Consider the following 9,624-nt stretch of genomic DNA (forward strand, 5'->3'; position numbering starts at 1 on the left):
GTCTTCATAGCGAACGTTCATTCGTTAGATTTTTATTTTTATTTTATTTTCGGCCCGGGACCTATCCACGAATACTTTTCTCACAAATTAGTCCCTGATCTTCAAACCATCGTTACTTTTTGCTCGCTTGTCCAAATCCAGTGAAACTAACGCCAAAATCTTCGCCTTGTTCCCCTCTTTCCACATAATCAACTTGAACATGATTTTGATAAATTAAAATTTGGTTTCAAGTAGATTTGATTTCGAACTTCTTTTGATCATAGTTTGAGTTTCGTTGCTCTGATTTGGTTGATTCTTTTTGAAAATCGAAGCTCTTAATTTGAAATTTCAATTTGGATCTTTTCATTTGAGTTTTACCCTTGCATCATATGCTTGAGTGCTTATGTATGCTATTGTTTGTTCACGATAGAGTTTTCGGAGTGTGAAGCGTGCTACTTTGAGTCACTTGGGTTTTTAGATCGTCAGCAAGGCAAGTAACACTTTGATCATACCCCTTTGTTACCCCATTTTTATGCATTAGTTTTAATCCTCAAACATTGCATGAGTAGGATCTGTATAACATGTGGGTATTGGGAAGTAGTTGATGAGATAGAACCTATTGTCTTTATTTCAAACCCTAGGAGTTACTTCTACGTTATGCTTATATTGCTATGCTATGCTAGTAGACGTGGTTTGGTTTGAGTGATCCATGACAGATGTGGGAGTTTTAATTAATGGTTAAACTTAAGGTGGCTAGTTAAATACACATCTAGGTGGATTGGTTGAGGCACCCGGGAGCACCCAGTGGTTGTCTAGGCACCTGTAGAAATCCAGTGTTGTCCTGGGATATCCCAGAGTACCCGTGTGATCATCCTATGGAATGTCACCCAGGCTCAAAGGGATCATAAGATTATTCATGCTAGAAACTTCCATGTGCATCCACAAGCCATTATGGGCTCTGGCATAGTTGAGTATATTGTGTGACCTCTTTCACTGGTAGGCTAGCAGATGTAGGGGTGTAGGTGGTACTGTCAACCCAGAGTAAAGAGTAAATGCTTCTGAAAGACAGTGTCCCGATCATCCATTTCTCAAACACCATGTAGTGCGAGAAATCCAACGGAGGAGATCGAGTCTTGTGGGGAAAAGTGCGCAAACCACTACAGAGTGTATAAACTAATCATGGTTAGCCGTGTCCCTGGTTATGGACATCTTGAGTATCTGGTACTTGAATTATTGATTTCATCTCATCACTCTACTTAATTAATTTGTTGTGTTGGTGATTATTAATTTGGGATTGAGTTGGAGGAACCTTCTTAATGTTTTCAACAAAATTTGTAGTTAAATAAAATATATTCCTTTGTTGTAGGAAAAAACTAGCTTTCTAGAAAGATAACCATAGAGCCTCCACCAGTCAAATATGCATATAGTTATAGTTGTTACATGTTCATTGCTCTATAGTGTTATTTTGCCAGCATATTCCATGTGCTGACCTACACAGGCTGCAACGTATTATGTTGTAGAGATTTCAGACGAAGAGTAAGGTGCGCTAGGTCGTTGTCATGCACTCAGCTATGGCGTTGGAGTTGATGGGCTCATTTACCTTTGAAGCTTCCGTAGTTATCATATTTACATGGCCTTCAGCCATATTATTGTAATAAGTACTATGTTTGAGTCATCCGATGTAATAAGTGTGTGATTGCACTCTGCTATAAATCCTCGAGTATTGTGTGTGTCAGCATTACTGATCCAGGGATGACACTTATACATAGAGATTTGACCATCTGAGGTCGGATCGCTACAAGATGGTATCAGAGCACACGCTGACAGTAGGACGCGACCACTAAGATAAGCCATAGGACACTCTTCTCTACTTATTTCTGACTCTTTTCCACTTTCTACTCTATGGATGGCGGACACAAGGAACAAGTTTGCTCAACCGGATGAACACACCTCTTTTGGACGTCACTTGGGAGGCCACTAGATACCTGAACATTGGAATACCAAGCTTCACGGAGACCTAAACCGCCACTCTACTAGAAGAACAGCGTTGGACGATTCGAGTACATGTACCAGGAAGGACATTCACACTAGTTACGGAGCCGATAGAGTTTTCCTTTGACGCACCAACCTGGAGTCTAGTAAAGAGTATGGCAGCTCACATCGCCATGGGACGCATCGGCGAAGTTTACAACAAGGATTGTAAGGACACCATCTACCAGATATGTGGATGCCGAGATGAGCAATGGGAGATGATCTGCACCAGGCGAGACAAGTCCATTGCAGCTTACATCCAGGAGTTGAACCAACACATTCGTCGTCAGGAGAACCAGATGTGCGCCAGCATGATGGACATGAAGAAGGTGATGTCCTGGAACATGGAGCCAGAAGAGGAACTCAAGTCTACATGCGATGGATATGAAGAGGAAATTGCAGTACTACTGGAGAAGAATGAAGACCTGAAGAAGAAGCTAGGGATATTCATGGGAGACCCCACGCCAGGAGAGGACAACCATTCTGAAGACTACATCATCATCGACGACACCGACTCCGCCCCCGATAGCGATGATGACTATGAAGACGAAGTTGGAGCAGATATCATGGAGTCTTCCTCCGATCAAAATTTCTAGTCAACCACCATATTATCAGTAGTATTCCCCCATGTATATAGTATTAGTTCAAGTATGTTGTAATGGTAGTTAGATCGATTGTATGCCCTTGTTTGAATTGAGTGGTGTGATATGAATGTGTTTGTCTCATGTGCATATCAGTAGTGATTTTCTCCTTGGACCCCACTCTATTCTAATCTCTCCCCTCTAAACCCACCAGATGCCTCTAAGACATGACACTGGATTTGTCTTCTCACCGAAGCTCACCCAGTTGATCCAGCAGCATAATGCCTTGATGCAGCTACTAGTCCAAAACCATGGCAACAACAACAATAACAACCCACCGCCACCACATCCAGTTGACAACTTAGCCCATTTTCTGAGGTTGAATCCGCCGGTGTTTTCCAGTAGCACCGAGCCGATTGTTGCTGATGACTAGCTCCGCGGGATTGGAAGAGAGCTGACCACTGTAGGTTGCACAGATTCTAAGAAGGTGCGATTTGCCGCACATCAATTGGATGGACCCGCAGCCTCATGGTGGGAGAATTACACAACCACTTTTCCCATAGCCATTCTCACATGGAATTAGTTTCAGCAAGCTTTCGGTACAACCCATGTCTCAACTGGAGGAATGAGTATGGAGAAGCATGAGTTTCGCAACTTACGCCAGGGAAATCGTACTGTGGGGCAGTACGTGGATGAGTTTAGTAAGTTAGCTCACTATGCCCCAGATGATGTGGCCACAGATGCCGCGAAGCAGGAGAAGTTTATGGAAGGGCTGAATGATGAGCTGAGTATGCAGTTGATGGTGGCAACATTCAATAACTACCAGGAGTTGGTAGATAGGTCCCCTATGATTGAAGGCAAGCAACAACATATAGAGAACCGCAAACGGAAGTATGGACAGGGGAAGTACAGTTCTGGAGCTCAGCAGAAGCCTCGTTTTACCCCAAACTCAGGAGGGCATACCCATCATAATCATGGACGCCACACTCATAATGGAGGGAGTTCACATAACCATAGTGGCTCTAAGAATGTGAATGGAAATGCAGGAAACAACGGACAAAACCATTCCAACCCAGCAACACCCACTAGGAAGGATCTAAGTCACATTACTTGTTTCAAGTGCCGGAAGACTAGACACTACGCCACCGAATGTCCTGAAGAAAAGAATGGAAATGGTAATGGAAGCTCAGGGAAGAAGACAAACCCTTTCACCAGAGGTCAGGTGAACCACATCAACGTGGAGGAGGTTGAAGAACAACCTGACGCAGTGATCGGTAAGTTTTTGATTAAGTCATTTACCGCTCTCGTTCTTTTTGACACTGGTGAATCGCATTCATACATATCAAGGGGATTTGTCGATAAGTTTAAGTTGCCAGCCTTAGCCCTTAGGTCACCCATGTTAGTAAGCTCGCCAAGAGCAGAGTACATGGCCAGTCGATGGTGTAATCGGTTACCCCTAACCATTGGTAGCCACACTTTCCCCTCAGACCTAGTGATTTTGGAGTCACAAGGATTGGATGTAATATTAGGCATGGATTGGTTATCAAAGTACGGAGGAAATATCGATTGTGATAGTAAGTCAATTCTACTCACCACCCCAGAGGGAAAAAGGATCAAGTATGTGTCTAGGCATGCGCCAAGGTGGACCCAAGTGAACTCTCTCTCGGGAGTTGTTCAAGAAGAAGTGCCTGTTGTGAAGGATTACCCGGATGTATTTCCAGTGGAATTACCAGGCATACCGCCAGATCAAGACATAGAGTTTTTGATAGAGCTGTTGCCAGGCACCAGACCAATATCGAAGAGACCATATAGGATGCCCGCAAATGATCTAGAGGAAATTAAGAAGCAGATTAAGGATTTACTGGAGAAAGGTTATATCCGACCAAGTTCATGACCGTGGGGAGCCCCAGTGCACTTAGTTGAGAAGAAGGATGGATCTTTAAGAATGGTTGTTGATTATCGGGCGTTGAAAGAAGTAACGATCAAGAACAAGTACCCACTACTGATGATCAATGATCTGTTTGACCAGTTGCGCAGACCTAAATTATTCTCCAAGATTGATCTTCGATTAGGATACCACCAGTTGAAGATCCGAGAACAGGATATACCTAAGACAGCTTTCACCACAAGGTACGGGCTATATGAGTACACGGTCATGTTACTTGGATTGGCTAATGCCCCTTCCTATTTCATGAGTATCATGAACAAGGTATTCATGGAGTTTTTGGACAAGTTTGTTGTGGTGTTCATTGATGATATTTTGCTATACTCGAAGAATGAAGAGGAACATAAGGAACATCTGCGATTAGTTCTTGAGAAGCTCAGGGAACATCGGCTTTACGCCAAGTTCAGTAAATGTGAGTTTTGGTTGAAAGAAGTTGGATTTCTTGGACATGTTATATCAGGAGAAGGTATAGTAGTAGACCCTACCAAGGTTCAGTCTGTCACTGAGTGGTTGGCACCCACCTTAGTTGGAGAGATCCACAGTTTTCTGGGACTCACAAGATACTATAGGAGGTTCACTGAGAATTTCTCCAAGATTGTGAAACCCATGATAGAGTTGTTGAAGAAGGACACCAAGTTCAAATGGACCAAAGATTGTGAGACCAGTTTTCAAGAGTTGATGAAATGTTTGGTTACAGCCCCAGTGCTGATTCTTCTGGATATACACAAGGAATTCGAAGTTTATTGTGACGCTTCTTGCTTGGGACTTGGAGGTGTACTTATGCAAGACCGAAGAGTTGTTTCTTATGCCTCACGACAGCTATGACCTCATGAGTTGAATTATGCCATGCATGATTTGGAGTTAGCAGCCGTAGTACATGCGCTCAAGACCTGGAGAAATTTTCTTAATGGAAACCATTGTGATGTATACATGGATCATAAGAGTTTGAAGTACATTTTCACGCAGAAGGAGTTGAATCTCAGGCAGAGGAGATGGTTGGAACTCATACAAGATTATGATATGAAGCTCCATTATCATCCAGGAAAGGCCAATGTCGTAGCGGAAGCTTTGAGCCGCAAGAGTTATGTCAATACCCTCGTAAGCGGAGGATTACTGCAGGAGTTAGTTTACAATCTCAAGGAACTTCGTTTGGAGATAGTTCCAAGAGGTTTTCTTGCAACAATGGAGGTTCAGTATACATTATTGGGAATGATTCGGGAAGCTCAGAAGGATGATAAGGAAATTGCCGAGATAAAGGAGAAAATGAGCAAAGGCAAAGCCAAAGGTTTTCATGAGGATGAGCACGAAACTTTATGGTTTGAAGATCATGTTTATGTACCCAATGACCCAGAGATCAGGAAGTTAAAACTTCAGGAAGCCCATGACTCGCCATACTCGATTCACCCCAGAAACACCAAGATGTATTTGGATTTGAAGGAACATTTCTCATGGACAAGGATGAAGAAGGATATTGCCGAGTATGTAGCAGTATGTGATGTATGTCAGAGAGTGAAGGCAGAACATCAGAAGCCAGCAGGATTACTTCAGCCTATGCCAATACCCAAATGGAAGTGGGACAAGCTTGGCATGGATTTCATCACCGGATTACCCAGGACACGATCGGGATATGATTCTATCTGGGTAGTAGTGGTTCGCTTGACCAAGGTAGTTGACTTTAACACCGTGAAAACCACTTATACGAGCGCGAAGTTGGCCAAGATATATATGACCAGGATCGTATGTCTGCATGGAGTTCCGAGGACCATCGTATCAGATAGAGGGACATAGTTTACCTCGAAGTTTTGGAATCAGCTGCACCAGACTTTGGGTACTAGGCTAGAGTCCAGTACAACCTTTCATCGGCAGACAGATGGACAGATCGAGACAGTCAATCAGATTCTGGACGACATCTTGAGAGCTTGTGCGCTAGATTATGGATCTAGTTGGGATGATAATTTTCCTTACGCAGAGTTCTCCTACAACAACAGTTATCAGGCTAGTTTGAAGATGACACCTTTCGAACCTTTGTATGGAAGAAGATGCAGGACACCGTTGATGTGGGATGAAGTTGGAGACCATCAGTTGTTTGGACCAGATTTGATCAAAGAGTCTGAAGAGAAGGTTAAGTTGATTCGAGATAGACTGAAGGTAGCTCAGTCCAGGCAGAAGAGTTACGATGATACTAAATGCAAGGAGGTAGTTTATGAAATTGGAGACCGAGCATATCTTCGTGTGTCACCACTCCGAGGAGTTAAATGATTTGGAGTTAAGGGAAAGTTAGCCCCAAGATTTGTAGGACCATACCGAGTTTTGGAGCGTATGGGAGAGGTGGCCTATAAATTGGAATTACCAGAAGGATTGTCAGGAGTTCACGATGTGTTTCATGTTTCCCAGTTGAAGAAGTGCCATGCTGAGATGGCTGACATTCCTCTAAGAGATACAGTGCCCCTAGAAGCAATTCAGTTGGAGAGTGATGTGACCTACGAGGAGAAACCCGTAATGATACTTGAGTTTGCCAGCCGAGTTACACGCAACAAGGTTATCAAGTTTTTCAAAGTTCAGTGGAGCCACCATACCGAGGATGAAGCCACCTGGGAGTGAGAAGAAGACCTACAGAAAGATCACCCATACCTATTTTCTAGCCAACCCGAATCTTGAGGGCGAGATTCATCTTAAGGGGGGTAGGTTTGTAACATCCCAATTTTCAATTTGGATGTTATATATAGGTCATCATATGCATATCATATTTTATTTGCATTTTGGTTGAGATCCTAGAAATCTTAAGCAACTCCAGGACCAAAGGAGAGAGTTGGGGATTTCACAAATTTTCATATTTGAATTTTTCTCAAATTTGAAAAGAGGATCAATTTGATTTTTACATTTTTCTCTCCAATTATTTCCAATATTGAAAATAAAAGAGAGAAGATAATATGACTTCTTCAAAAAGAAAGGAATATTGAAGAAGAAAATTTAAAATCAAATTAAAATTTTATTTGCTATTTTATTTGAATTGGAAAAATATGCATTTTTTAAAATTGCATTTTTAGGCCAAAAAAATGTTCACCTTGTTAGGTTTAGACGGTGAAAATTGTTTATGGTATTTTTAGAATTTCTTATATTTTATTTGGATTTTTATTTCGGGCGAAAAAAATTTAAGTTTCGGACCGACCGGGCCGAAGGCCCAACCGGCCCACCTGGTCGCGCCGTCGCCTTCCTTCCGGGCGGGAGGAATCCCGCCGCCGCACGGACGCCGAGGAGTCCGAGCCGGACTCCCTCGCGCCGCCCCCTCGCCCAAGCATCACCGCCCCTCCCCTCAGACTTTAAAAGCCGCAACCCGCCGCCCCTCCTCACCACCGCCGCCACCGCAAGCCGCCTCCACCGTAAGCCGCTGCCGCCGCTAGGAGCCGCCACCGCCGCTGCGGCGCCGCCTCGCGCTGCCGCCAGCTGCCCCACCCGACGCCACGCCGCCTACTGCCGCCATGTGCTGCCGTCCACCAAAGCCGCCACCTCTCCATCTCGCCGGAAACCGCCGCCGACCTAGCTGGTTTTCACCAGTTTTTAGGTATAAACCTAGATCGGGTTTTTTAGGTTCATCGGTTTATTTTTTTTGGTTCAATGGTTTTAGATCGATTTGTTTTTTAGGGTTCGCTAGTTAGCGAACGTTTTCTGTTTAGTTCGTTTTAACGAACGTATTCGTTAGTTAGGTCTTCATACCGAAAGTTCTTTCATTAGGTTTTTCTTTTAATTTTCTTTTCGACTGGGACCTATCCACGAATACTTTTCTTAGAGATTAGTCCTTGATCTTCAAACCCTCGTTACTTTTTGTTCGCTTGTCCAAATACAGTGAAACCAACGCCAAAATCTTCGTCTTGTTCCCCTCTTTCCATATAATCAACTTGAACATGATATTGATAAATTAAAATTTTGTTTCAAGCAGATTTGATTTCGAACTTCTTTTGATCATAGTTTGAGTTTCGTTGCTCCTATTTGGTTGATTCTTTTTGCAAATCGAAGCTCTTCAGTTGAAATTTCAATTTGGATCTTTTCATTTGAGTTTTACCCTTGCATCTTATGCTTGAGTGCTTATGTATGCTATTGTTTGTTCATGATAGAGTTTCCGGAGTGCGAAGCGTGCTACTACGAGTCACTAGGGTTTTCAGATCGACAGCAAGGCAAGTAAAACTTTGATCATACCCCTTTGTTACCCAGTTTTTATGAATTAGTTTCAATCCTCAAACATTGCATTTCTAGGATCCGTCTAACATGTGGGTATCGGGAAGTAGTTGTTGAGGTAGAACCTATTGTCTTTATTTCAAACCCTGGGAGTTACTTCTACGTTATGCTTATATTTCTATGCTATGCTAGTAGACGTGGTTTGGTTTGAGTGATCCATGACAGATGTGAGAGTTTTAATTAATGGTTAAACTTAAGGTGGCTACTTAAATACGCATCTGGGTGAATTGGTTGAGGTACCCGGGAGCACCTAGTGGTTGTCTGGGCACCTGGAGCAATCCAGTGTTGTCCTGGGATATCCCGGAGTACCTGTGTGATCATCCTATGGAATGCCACCCAGGCTCAAAGGGATCATAAGATTATTCATGTTGGAAACTTCCGTGTGCAGCCACAAGCCATTATGGGCTCTGGCATAGTTGAGTATGTTGTGTGACCTCTTTTAGTGGTAGGCTAGAAGATGTAGGGGATGTAGGTGGTACTGTCAACCTAGAGTAAGGACTAAATGCTTCTGAAAGACCGTGTCTTGGTCAACCATTTCTCAAAAACCATGTAGTGCGAGAAATCCAATGGAGGAGATCGAGTCTTGTGGGGGAAAGTGCGCAAACCTTTGCAGAATGTATAAACTAATCATGGTTAGCCGTGTCCCCGGTTATAGACATCTTGAGTACCTGGTACTTGAATTATTGATTTGATCTCATCACTCTAATTAATTAATTTGTTGGGTTGATGATTATTAATTTAGGATTGAGTTGGAGGAACCTTCTCAATGTTTTCAACAATCTTTGTAGTTAAAAAATCTATTCCTTTGTTGTAGGGAAAAAGTAGCTTTCTGCAAAGATAACCATAGAGCCTCCA

The sequence above is a fragment of the Triticum urartu genome, chromosome 3 (genome assembly GCF_003073215.2).
Source record: "Triticum urartu cultivar G1812 chromosome 3, Tu2.1, whole genome shotgun sequence".
NCBI classification, from domain to species: Eukaryota; Viridiplantae; Streptophyta; class Magnoliopsida; order Poales; family Poaceae; genus Triticum; species Triticum urartu.